Genomic DNA, 12,340 nt, shown 5'->3' with positions numbered 1-12,340 from the left:
ACTCACGTACTTTGGACATGTTATTAGGAGAGACATGGAGAAGGGTACCATGCTTCGTAAAGTAGAGGGTCAGTGAAAAAGAAGATTGATTGACACAGTAGCTGGAAAAATGGGCTCGACCACAGCAATGATTGTAAGGACGGTGCAGGACCAGGCAGTGTTTCCTTCTGTTGTACATAGTGTCACTGAGTTGGATGTGACTCCATAGCACCTAACAACAACAAGGAGGAAAGCATTTTAGCCTGAAGGATTATATGAACAAAATTAGGACAAAATCAATTATCTAAGGGAGTGGCAAATAAGCAAATGTGCCTGGAACATGGAACACATGGGTATAAATGACAGGAAGCAGAATGAAGAGTCAGGTGAGACCATGGTAATGTGTTAGTGTTTTAACCTAAAGGTAATGAATGAAAGCTTAACTGATGGTGTTTAAGTGGAAACAACATGATTCAATTTGCATTTTATAAAGGTCATTCTGGCAATTAGGTGCAAGACAGATTGAAGGGAGAAGAAACTGGAAGCAGAAAGACCATACTTCATTCATCCACATGCCCATTCATCTACGCTGTTGAGGAGTATTAACAAGTAATGGCTGCCCATGTTTGATTTTTTTAGGATAAAAATGGCAAATTCATGAACCACGGACGGGTCTGAACACCAGGTATGTTTGATGCAGCTGTGTTTTGTTTGTCTGTTTTAAATTGATCTAAACTTTAAAACAAAAAAAATTCCCATAAAAATCTACGTTTCTACCTTCTCGGCAAAATCAGATCCTGCAAACCTGGACTCACATTTCCAGCTGAATTTGAGTACAGTATGAACCCCAAAACAAGGCATCAGTCACCAATTTCCCATAGTTTCCACCATTTGTATTTTGTCCCTGACAATGAAGCCAAATGCGAGTGGCCAGTCATTGTGCTTACACTGCTTTTTTATGTAGAGAACACGTACCTATATAACTATCAAAAGTGAGAAAACAGAGATACACAGAGAGAGATGTTCATTTCAAGAAAAATAGAAGAGAGCATACTCCTTTGTGGAAATAATTCAGCGTTCCATGTTTTAAATGTAAATACAGTGTCTGTGTTGGAAGAATACAGCTTAAGATGCCCTTTTGCTTATACCATCCAACCTCACTTATTTATGCTTCTTGTTTTGCACTTGAATTTCTAACCCCAAAAGAAGAGGAGGCATAAGGTAGGCATTCCTGAGAAAGCAGCATTTGAGCTGAGACCTAAAGCATGAGCAGAAGCTAGTTTTGTAAATTTCTTCAGTCAGCTTAGTCTCCTTTAAGTTTATTCTAGTGTCCTAAGGAGCTGCAGCTACTGAGGAGATGGGGCCCTTAAGATATTCAACAAGTATTAATCACTTACCAGGTTCCTGGCACTTTGCCAGGTTTGGAGTGTCCTAGATATTATATACTGAAGTTTACATTATGGCAAGGAAGATAGATAATTAAATAATAAATTATAATTAAATATAAATGGTACCTGAGGGGAGGTTAGTGTACAAATTAGAGCATATGGCAGGGGTACTATGTCAATTAGGAATGCTTTCAGCTGCAAGTAAGAAAAATATCCAAATGATGGCAGCTTAAATATATAGGGTTTATTTTTCTCATGTAATACGAAGTCAGGAGGTAGGCAGCTTCTGGTGTTTATGGAGTGGCTTTAAAATGAGAGGTCTGGTATTTTTTGTAGGACTTTCATGGCCACAAGATAGCTACAACTCTAGGTATCATGTATATATTCATAGCTGGAAGAGAGGGTAGTGTTATAGCTTCTATTCATTTTTGTCTGAGAAGCCCTCATAGACTTCCACTTCCTTCTCATAGGCCAGAACTCTGTCAGATGGCCACTGTTCACTTCAAGAGAAGCTGAGAAAGGGACTATTTTGCTTTTCCATACTCGATAGCGGAAGTGCACAAGGGAGAAGGGGCTTTGACTCTAAAAGAGTCAAAAAAAGCTGCTTTGAGGAAGTTGAGACTTAAAGAATCAGTAAGCTTTAGGGAAAGAGGTGAGGGGTTTGTGTTCTGGAGGGAGGAAAGAGAAGATATAAGACTCAGAGATAAGATAGAGCTTCTTGCATTTGAGGAACTGAAATCAGTTTCAGTGCAGCTGGGATTCAGAGTGAGTGGAATGACAAAAAATAAAGCTGTTGAAGATAAGCAAGCCCAAAATAATGAATGGGCTTATAAAATGTGTTGAAGATTTCTGATTTAATCTTGAAGGGACGGTAAGGCATTCATGTTTATTATGCAAGTGAATGGCATGATCAACTTTTTAAAAGACGCTTCCGCCTGCAGTGTAGAGAATGGATTGGACAGTGGGGCTGTCAAGCTGAAGGCAGAAAGGCCCTATTAAAATTCCTATATGAGAAGGCTGTTGTAATCCATCAAGGCTAGACATTATAGCGGCCTGAGCCAAAGGTGTGCGATGGAGATAAAAAGAACTGGGACAATTACAAATATTATGTTGTATGATGGACAAAAATTGGTTTGGGAAAGGTGAGGAAGCGAAGGAAGAAACAAAGATGATTCTGATCTCAGGCCTGGGCAACCGCTCGGATGTGGGGAAATTTCCTGAGGGAGTGGCCATGGCAGAAAATGCATGTTTGTGAGGGAGGATGAATTAAGTTGAACCTGAGGTTCCTGAGACATCCTAGAAAAGGTGTCAAGTAGGCAGTTGGGTATGTAGGCATCTTGTCTAGGAGAAAGATCTAGGTTGAAATTCTAGACTTGGGAGTTGTTTTGAGTAACAGGACCCTCTTCTTCAGAGAATCTCTTTTATATAGTTCAGATGGAGCTGACAACATCCCTTTCCCCTGCTACTACAGAGTGGTCATGTGACCAAGACCTGATCAATCAGAATACTCATCACTTTAGCCATAAGGATTGATTTAGGGATGGGTATATGCCCAAGTCAGACCAATCAGAATCCTTCCTGGCAATGGGAAGAAAACTCATTCTTACCTGGGATTGCTAAGTGGATATGAAAAGACCTGCCCCAGATATGGAGAGAAGAGATGGACCTCGGATGGTATTGTTTGAGCACATGGATGTAGTCAGGCCTGAAGCAGGTCAAACACTGGATGTTTCCAGTAGGTAAACCAAGAGATTCTCTTTTTCATACTTAAGCCACTTTGTGTTGGGCTTCTGTCTGTGGAAACCCAGAGAGCATTAACTAACACAGGAGTCATTAATATTTAGGTGGTAATTTAAGCCATAGGAGTCCCTGGGTGGCACAAATGGTTAAGTGCTCAACTAGTAACCAAAAGGTTGGCAGTTTGAATCCACCCAGAGGCGTGTCAGAAGACAGGCCTGGCAGTCTGCTTCTGAAAGGCCACAGCCTTAAAAGCCCTATGGAGTACAGTTCTACTCTGCACTCATAAGCCAGAGCTGACTTGATGGTAACCAACAACAACAATTTAAGCTATAGGAGTAATTACATAAGGTCACCCAGGGAAATGTGTAGATTGAAAAGGAAAGTAGACCTGGGAGAGCATCTTGAGCTTCCCAGATATCACAGACCCACTAAGGAGACTGACAAGAGTGGCCAGAGACGTTGAAGGAGAACAAGGAGAAATGGGATGACACAGAAGCTGAGGAAAGAGGGCACAGAGAAAAGTAACATAATCTGCAATATGTAAAACACTTCTGGGAGAGAAAGGAAACATGGCAGCCTCAGAACCTGATAAGGAGAGAGTTGGGAATCTTGGTGAAGGCAATATCGGCAGGGTGGGGGAGTAGAATGGGCAGAAATCAGTTTGCAGTTGATTACATAAGTTGAAAGCAAGGGCATTGTGATAGCTATTGTAAGGTACTTTTCACAGAATTTTAGCTACAAAAGAGAAAAGACAAAGGACAGCAGCTGAAGGTGAGACATGGGATCAAGAAAGGATTTTTTACTAGACTGAGTATGTCTAAATGCCAACAGGCTCTATATTAGTGAGGACTCTGGCTTGCAAATGACAGAAACCTAATTCAAACTGACAGAAGGAAAGAAGGGACTGTATTGGCTCCGTCAATCAGAGGCAGACACAGCAGGATCCAGGCACCCCACAGTGTCTCCAGGAACTGCCTCTTGCCCTCCACTCAGCTCTGCTTTTCTCTGTGTGAACCTCACTCTCAAACAGGCTTTAATAAAGTTCTGGCAAAATGACCAAGAGCAGCTCTGATTTAGCACCCCCCATGGAGGGGGAAAACTTCTTTCAAAGGAGTCTTGTAAAATCAGGGTTAGACGATGCCTTGGCCAGGAGACCGGGAGGTGAATGGGGTCAGCCCCATCTGAACACGTGGACATGGAATTAGGGTAGTATGGTCCCTCCTCTCCCAAACAGTAGATGCTGAGACGTGAGGGAGTTAATGTAAGGCAGATAAAAATAACAAACGTCCACTGTAGGCACAGAGTAGTCACACTATACATATTTTTTACTGAGTAGAACAACTGACTAGAGCAAGAGAGAGGTTGCAGTACAGGCAAGAAACTGGATAAGTGATAGGATAAGCTCCAAGAAAGGCAAGGAGAGAGCAGCACTGAGGTACAAGCAGGGCGATAAGCCTTAGATAGGACACATGGTGAGAAGGAAGAAAGGAAGGGTGAGGTTGTTCTTTACCTTGGGTCAAGAGCAACTGGTGGTGCTCATATCAGTGGCTTCTGTTTTCTCTATGACATGGGAACTGCAGTCATTGCAAAACACGGAGAGGGGAGAAGGTAGCTAAGGAAAATGGGTACACGTCAACTGGGGCAACAGAAGGATGCAGGCTGGGCTGACAGGAAAATGAAGCTGAAGATCACTTCACTCCAAGCAAGGAAGGCAGTGTCAGTGGGACTGAAGAAACAAGAAAATGGGAAAGACAGGGATTTAAAACACTTGGCCATTGGATTGGCAGAACTTTAGGCCAGCTGGTTTGGAGCTGGTGGAGGATGGATATAGCAGGGGAGAAGAAGTCTAGTGTGACTTTGAATTTTATAGAATGGCCAAGCAGGTGATGGTGAAGCCATATTCTGAGAAGTGTGAGGAGGGAAAAAAGTGAATGCTAATTGTTTAAAAATGCTATGATTAGATGTCATTTTAGGACACTTCCAATTTAACATTCCTTTGTGGCACAAATGGTTAAACGCTCAGTTGCTAACCAAAAGAATGGCAGTTCAAACCCACCCAGAGACTCTGCTTCCGTAAAGATTACAGCCAAGAAAACCCTACGGTTTTCTATTCTGTCACACGGGGTTGCTGAAAGTCAGAATTGATTTGTCTGCATGTAACAACATAACAACAGTAGTAGATGGAAATTGTTGGAACCTTGAAGAAAAAACTAGAAGTGGGATAGCATTCGAGTAGGTGGCAATAAATATCCGGGAACAGAAATGAGGTTGAAACATTCAGGGCACCAGGAGCTACCAGTGAACTTTGCTGTAGCGGAATTTGAATATTCATTATTTATAGACTCTGTTTAACTGGTCACTGTGCACTGGGAATAGTAATTCAGACTGAAAAGAACATCTGAACCATAGGGCATTAGTATACAATCTTGTGAAAAGAACACATGAAGTTGCATCTTGTTCAGTAAATGAAGGGATCCACGGCCTTTGCAAGCATTTGGGAAACTGGGCCATCGGAGGCCTGCTCTTAAGCAATCTTTCATTAAATATGGTCTCCACTGGCATGGAGGAAAGAGGATTGAGAGAAGTAAAAGCAGAATTCTGCCTTGCTTAACTTTCATGTTATTCTAAAATGATTTAATGTAAGAGTACACCAATATGAACGGAGAGGAGCTCTGTGGAAGGCCTCATATCAAGTGTATTAAAAATGTGTGACACACTGTATATTCTCATAGGAGCCCTACCCAGGACCTCTACAACTGGTAAAATGACATAAAAATGTGATTAATAATATTGTAAATCCTGTTGATTGGAAAACTCAGGGACATATGACAGATTGACCTGACTTTTGATTTAAGCCAATATCACTGAAATAACCTTTCATATCCTGAGAAAGAATAATGTCTTGCCTGCAGGACAGAACACAATATAAGAAAATGCAGTTGTCTTTTGAGTTTTGTTTTCATACATTAAATGCCTTTGAAACATTTTATATCTGAATCTCTGTATCGAGATACCAAGTTCCTAGTCCAGAATTGCCACTGTTTCATTGACTCTTCTAAATCATTCATATTATTTTTAATGCAAAACAGAGCAACAGAAGAAAGGAAATACACTAAGATGCTAATAGTGAAAATCTTTAGGTAGTGAGTATGAGTAATTTTTGTTCTTTCCTTTCTATGGTATTTTCCAAGCTTTCTACAAAGACATATAATTAGGAGGGAAAAAGCAAATGTTGACATTAAAAATAAAGAGGTTAAAAACAAAAATCATTTAAAAAATCTAAATATTGAATGTGCTCTCCATCAGATCTAGTTACAAAGTCCACTGAGATTTAAGTGAATCAGAAACCCTGGTGGTGTAGTGGTTAAGAGCTATAGCTGTTAACCAAAAGGTTGGCAGTTCAAATCCACCAAGTGCTCCTTGGAAACTCTATGGGGCAGTTCTACTCTGTCCTACAGTGTCTCTATGAGTCAGAATCGACTCGATGGCAATGGTTTTTTTAAGTAAACAACAAGTTCATAATAAGATGACATGCATAACACCACTGCATCATACACGCCCAAAGCATGCCTGCTTCTGCTCCTTATTTTAGTTCTTATACAACTTAGAGAGGAATGTCCATCCAGAAGTCTAGACTACCCACTCTCTCTGGTTAGTATCCTCTACCTTTTGAGTGGGGACTTTTTCTTTTTGCCTCCAGTATCTCTTCTTATTATCTATATCCCAACATTCCTCTGGGGAACCAGCCCTTCCGTCCATCTTGTACTATGAGTTTACAGTACAGTTGGCTCTACTCCCGGCTCCTGACATGGGCATGTGATTGACTCCTGGCCAATGAGAAGATCATATTCCCTGACTACAGTGATTAATTCAGGAATGGGCACATGACTCAATCTTAATTAGAGGAGATGCAGTAAAACTGAGGGAGAGGCATATGCTCTTTTCTGCTGGACTTGAACCTGGGGACACAAATGTCCAGAGCTTTTCACAGTTGTTTTGCTGGTATATAAAGCCCAAGAATAAAAATCACCTGGAAAATGATTAGGTTCTCATTACATTGTTGAGCCCCTGGATCATGCCAGTCCTGAAGCCATCCCTGCTTCTGGACTTTTCTGTTGTAGGAGCCAACTGATTTCCTCTTTGCTTAAGCCAGCTTAACGTGGGTTTTTAACCCTTACCATTGGAAGAGTCCTAGCTGATCTAACCATTTCTTTATTTAACATCCTACTCAGGGGCATTGTTACCACAGGATTTAATTGTACCTGAATAAGGCTTTTTTTTTTTTTAAGGCTAACAGAGTTGCACAGGCAAACCCCGAGAACTGTACTCCTTTCATTACATAAGCTTTAGATATTTATGTAGCACTTCATCCTTTAGGGCCTGAGTACCAAAGTTTGCACTTGGAACACATCAGCACAGCCATCAATGCTTACATTACAAATGAACTGACTCTAAAGTTAAATAACATATACAGATATTTATGAACACATTAATATATTTAAAAAAATATGCCTTGGAAAGTTCTAAGCAGTGCCTTAACAACAGTTCTTAGTTTCGACAAATACACAAAAATGATAAAGTCAAGCAAAAGTCCTTAGTTCCCACTGAGTTTCCCTGTCATTCAAAGTCCATACAATTTCAAGGTCAAGAATTTTATCTTAGAAGGTGCAAAAATTCCATCTAGTTTAAACCCAGTCTCACCCTACTTAAGAGCACTATGATATAAGGAAAGACTGCAAGATAGCTTCTATCTTGGTTCACAGAAAATGACAATAAACCCACTCTGTAATTCTGAAGGGTCCCTGATGGAGAATGAGAAGGCTCAGGGAAGAGGGGAATACATGCTACCTTCTGGTGTTATCCTACTTCCTCCCTGAGGAGGGATCCAGGGGCACCTGATAGCACACCACGAGGTGAACAGAAAACAGAGAAGAGCAGAGGCGTGGCCACCTACAACATTATTGGACATGATTCCTTCTGTCAGTGGGCCAGCAGAGCTGCAGCCCGCTCAGCAGGGCCTGTGTGCTTTAGTTGCATCTGTTATAAAACTGTCACAATAATTTTTTTTTTTGAACAGGACACTTTTTGTAACTGCCAGACAAAACCAGCTGCTGTCGAGTCCGCCCCAACTTATGGTGATCCATGTGTGTCACAATAGAACTGTGCTCCATAGAGTTTTCAATGGCTGATTTTTCGGAAGCAGATTGCCATGACTTTCTTCTGGGGTATCTCTGAATGGACTCAAACCTCCAACCTTTCAGTCAGCAGCCGAGTGTGTCCACCATTTGTACTATCCAGGGACTGCAGCTACCAAGCAAATGTAGTGATAAATACACCAGTTTACTACGTCTGCGATGTGAACGTACCTTTAGATATGACACTCTTATTCGGTGCATGTCCTACATGAGTATACGGCAGCCCTGTGAGCAGAGACTCTGGTAAACAGTGCCCATACACACTGGCCTACTGAGAAACAAGTCTTTTCTGACCTTCCTTTTATATTTCTACTCCTAAGAAACATTTTCACCAATATTCAAAAACTTTGACCTGCTCAGCCTTCCCTGCCCAGATAATAGGGTTGCAGCAATGCCAGTGCTAGCTGGGAAAAGGAACCAATCCTTTCTTAATATTTTTTATATGCTGGGAAATATACATATATTTTTTCATTTTCATAAAAATCTTTTTTTAAATTTTAGCTTTATTTTTATTACAAAAGTAAAATGTTTAAAAATCCAAGCAAATCAACAGGGTTTAAGGTGAAAAATAAAGTCTTTCTAACCTCCATTCTCACTCCCCATAGATAAACAGTATTAATAACTTCTTTACTGTTCTTCCAGGAAAGTTCTATGCATATATGCATCAAAAATAAACAAACAAACAAATACATAAAAACTTGTCTGTTCCTAAGATATATAAATACTCAGATAAAATGAGGTACCTAGTAAGGCCCAGAGAAGTAACCATGTCCCCCAAGTTATCACCAATTTCTCTAAACAGGCAGATGTTTAAGGTCCCTGAGTGGTCCAAATACTTTGTGGTAGCCTACTAACTGAAAGGTTGGCAGTTTGAATCCACCCAGCAGTGCCACAGAAGAAAGGCCTGGTGATCTACTTCTGTAAAGATTACGTCATTGAAAACGTTATGCACAGTTCTACTCTGAAACGTACGGTTGCCACGAGCTGCAATCAACTCCACAGCAATGGGTTTAGAAAGTCACTTTGAAGAAAAAGCGGCTGCTTATGGTTATACAAATACAAAGCCAATATTTTCATAAGGGAAGAGAGTGTATTGGGACCAATTCATGGATGTGTACTTTAGCAAAAGCCACCTCTACTCCTGGTATGCAGAGTTTGGAGAAGTGGTGGATCAGTTTGGAAAAGGATGCCTGTCTCCATTGCCTTCTGAGAAAGAGGGGATCTAGAGTCCAATCTCTCTCTGATGTTAGGGAAACTGACAAGCTGGCTGAGAAGTCCATCAGGAAACGGTACCAAGGTCTTATCAAAAGGGCAAAAGGACATCAGCTCATCACCATGGCCTGAGGCTTCTGGCAGGTAACATGGCTAAGGCTCAACTTGTGATTTGGAAAATAATGGTTGAATCTATACATCTACGGCACCAACATGGGCCATCACAGCTTCCCAGGATCCTGGATGAGTGTGACATCCCAGCATGCATGTAAAGTGTCACCTGGCACTTGGTGCCAGGTCCAGTCAGTACTTTATAGAGCAGAAGTTGAGAAACAACGCTAATACTGGACAGATCAGGCTCCACTGGGCTGGCACCCCCTGGTGTTGGGAGCTGGACTGACATGCCCTCTTTGAACTACATAAACCCTGGAGTTCCTGGATACTTCATTAGGTCAGGTAGTGGGAAAAACAGGAAAGATATGTTCATCTGTGTACTAAGTTGGTGAAGCATATCAAGCTACTCCTGCAAAGGACCTCTTTAAAGTTTTAAAAAGCCAAGATCTCACTTTGATGACTAAAGTGTGCCTGACCCAAGTAAGCCATGGTATTTTCAATCACCTCATTTGCAGGTGAAAGCTGGCCAATGAAAAAAAGGAAGACAGAAGAACTGATGCATTCAAATTGTGGTGTTGGTGAAAAATATTGAATATGCCATAGGTTGCCAGAAGAACAAACAAATCAGCCTAGAAGAAATACAACCAGAATGCTCCTTAGAAGCAAGAACGGCAAGACTTTGGCTTGCTTACTTTGGACATCAGGAAACATCAATCGCCAGAAAAGAACATCCTGTTTGGTAAAGTACAGAGTCAGCAAAAACAAGGAAAACCTTCCGTGACATGGACTGATACAATAGCCACAACGATGGATTCAAACATACCAATGATTATGAAGATGGTCAGGACTGGGCAACGTTTTGTTCTGTTATATATAATATCACCGTAAATCAGAGCCGACTCAACAGTGACTAACAATAACAACATTTTATGTTTATATATACTTACTATGTGTGTGTATCATGTTTATCATACAGTTCTGCATATAGCTACTTCATATAATAATATATCTTGGGCATCTTTGCATATCTGTATATCTATCTCACTCCTTTTCATGGCTACATATAATTACATTGTATAGATTTATTATCATTTGTTTAACTAGTTCCCTACTAATGGGAATCTACGTTGTTCCAAATTATTTACTATAACTAAACAGTACAGTAAGTATCTTTTAACATATGTTGTTACTTATCAATAAGATCAACTCCTAGAAGTAAAATTGCTAGTTAACCTTATGTGCGTTTAAAAGGGTGATAGATCTTCACAAATTGTCCTTCAAAACGGTCACACCAATTTATACTCCTACTAATAGAATATGAGGAGCCCTGGTGGCACAGTGGTTAAGAGCTACGGCTGCTGACCAAGAGGTTGGCAGTTTGAATTCACCAGTCACTCCTTGGAAACCCTGTGGGGCAGTTCTACTCTGTCATGTAGGGTTGCTATGAGTCGGGATTGGCTCGATGGCTACGGGTTTGTTGTTTGTTTGTTTTTTAATAGAGGATGAGCCATTTTTACAAATTTTTCCAACAGTATGAGTACTGAAGACATAATTTTTTCTCACTCTAATAAGTGATATTGCACAAAGATCCTAGGGGTCAGAAATTAATTCCTCAATTTTTCAGATGAGGAAACCAAAGTTGATGGAGGTTATATGAACTTATTATATGGCTAATAAATAGTAGAACAAAAATTTAAAATCTGTTTGGCTCAAAAGCCCATCCATTCACTTAATAGAGCTTACTATGTTTTAGACACTGTTCTAAGCATGTTAAAAATATTTGCTCGTTTTATCCTTATATCAAATCTTTAAGGTAGATGCTATTAATATCCTCATTTTATAAATGAAGAAACTGTTGCAAAGAGAAATTTACTCTCCCAAGGTCACATAACTATTAAGTAACAAAGATGGGGTTGGAACGCATCCTGTGTGACTTCCATTTGTTTTAGCATAACTGCAACCTCTTTAAAAGTAGTTTTGGTTTGCAAAGAAAAATATACACGTCTGCCAAGGCACTAGCTCCAAATGTGGATGCTTACAAAAAACATTATGAGGAAACAAAAACAGAATGAAGAAACGCCTTTCAATGTGTTTCAAATGGCTACATATTTTGGTTTCCATGCCTTCCTAGCTCCTTCTCAAATTCTAAATGTGACACTCTCTGGGTTTGCAATTGAGTCAGTAAGGTCGTCAGTCTGTTCTATGCTCAGCTCCATTGCTGTCACACATTTTGTGATATAAATGTAATTCCCTAGTTGGAAGGGACCAGATCTGTAACACTCATTCTATCATAAAATGCGAAATATTATGCACAGGTATGAACCTGACTACTACTAGTTGGTGATGACTTGAATGGAAAACTTATATAAATACAAAAAAAAAAAGTCATTTTTCTAATATCTGTCTTATATCTGTTTTTAATTAATCTACTTTACCACAGGTTCTTTATCATGATATTCAAAAAACAGTAAATTTAACATTGTTTTAAATAAAATGGGAAACACTAGACACAGTGGTACAGGTCCTATAAATTAGTGTTTTAAAAAGGAAGTTAAAATGAACTTCCAAAAATACCATATACCCAAAAAACTTTACAAATAAATAAGCATAGCCCAGCTGATTGTACACCTAATAATACTTCTATACAAAATAAAACACTTTCCTAGATTTATCATACACATATGTTTGAGTATATTCCAATACCCACATAAG

The 12,340-nt window shown here is 39.9% G+C and overlaps 1 long non-coding RNA gene across 1 annotated transcript in view; it reads right to left on the bottom strand.

The window, feature by feature from the left end:
* LOC126075909 (uncharacterized) overlaps nt 1-12,340 on the bottom strand; it is a 267,435-nt gene that overhangs the window by 25,459 nt on the left and 229,636 nt on the right. The gene's annotated exons all lie outside the window — the stretch shown is intronic.

This window comes from Elephas maximus, chromosome 4 (assembly GCF_024166365.1).
Source record: "Elephas maximus indicus isolate mEleMax1 chromosome 4, mEleMax1 primary haplotype, whole genome shotgun sequence".
Taxonomy (NCBI): Eukaryota; Metazoa; Chordata; class Mammalia; order Proboscidea; family Elephantidae; genus Elephas; species Elephas maximus.
Note: the sequence above shows the minus strand (reverse complement) of the source record. Positions and strands in the feature narration are given on the sequence as shown.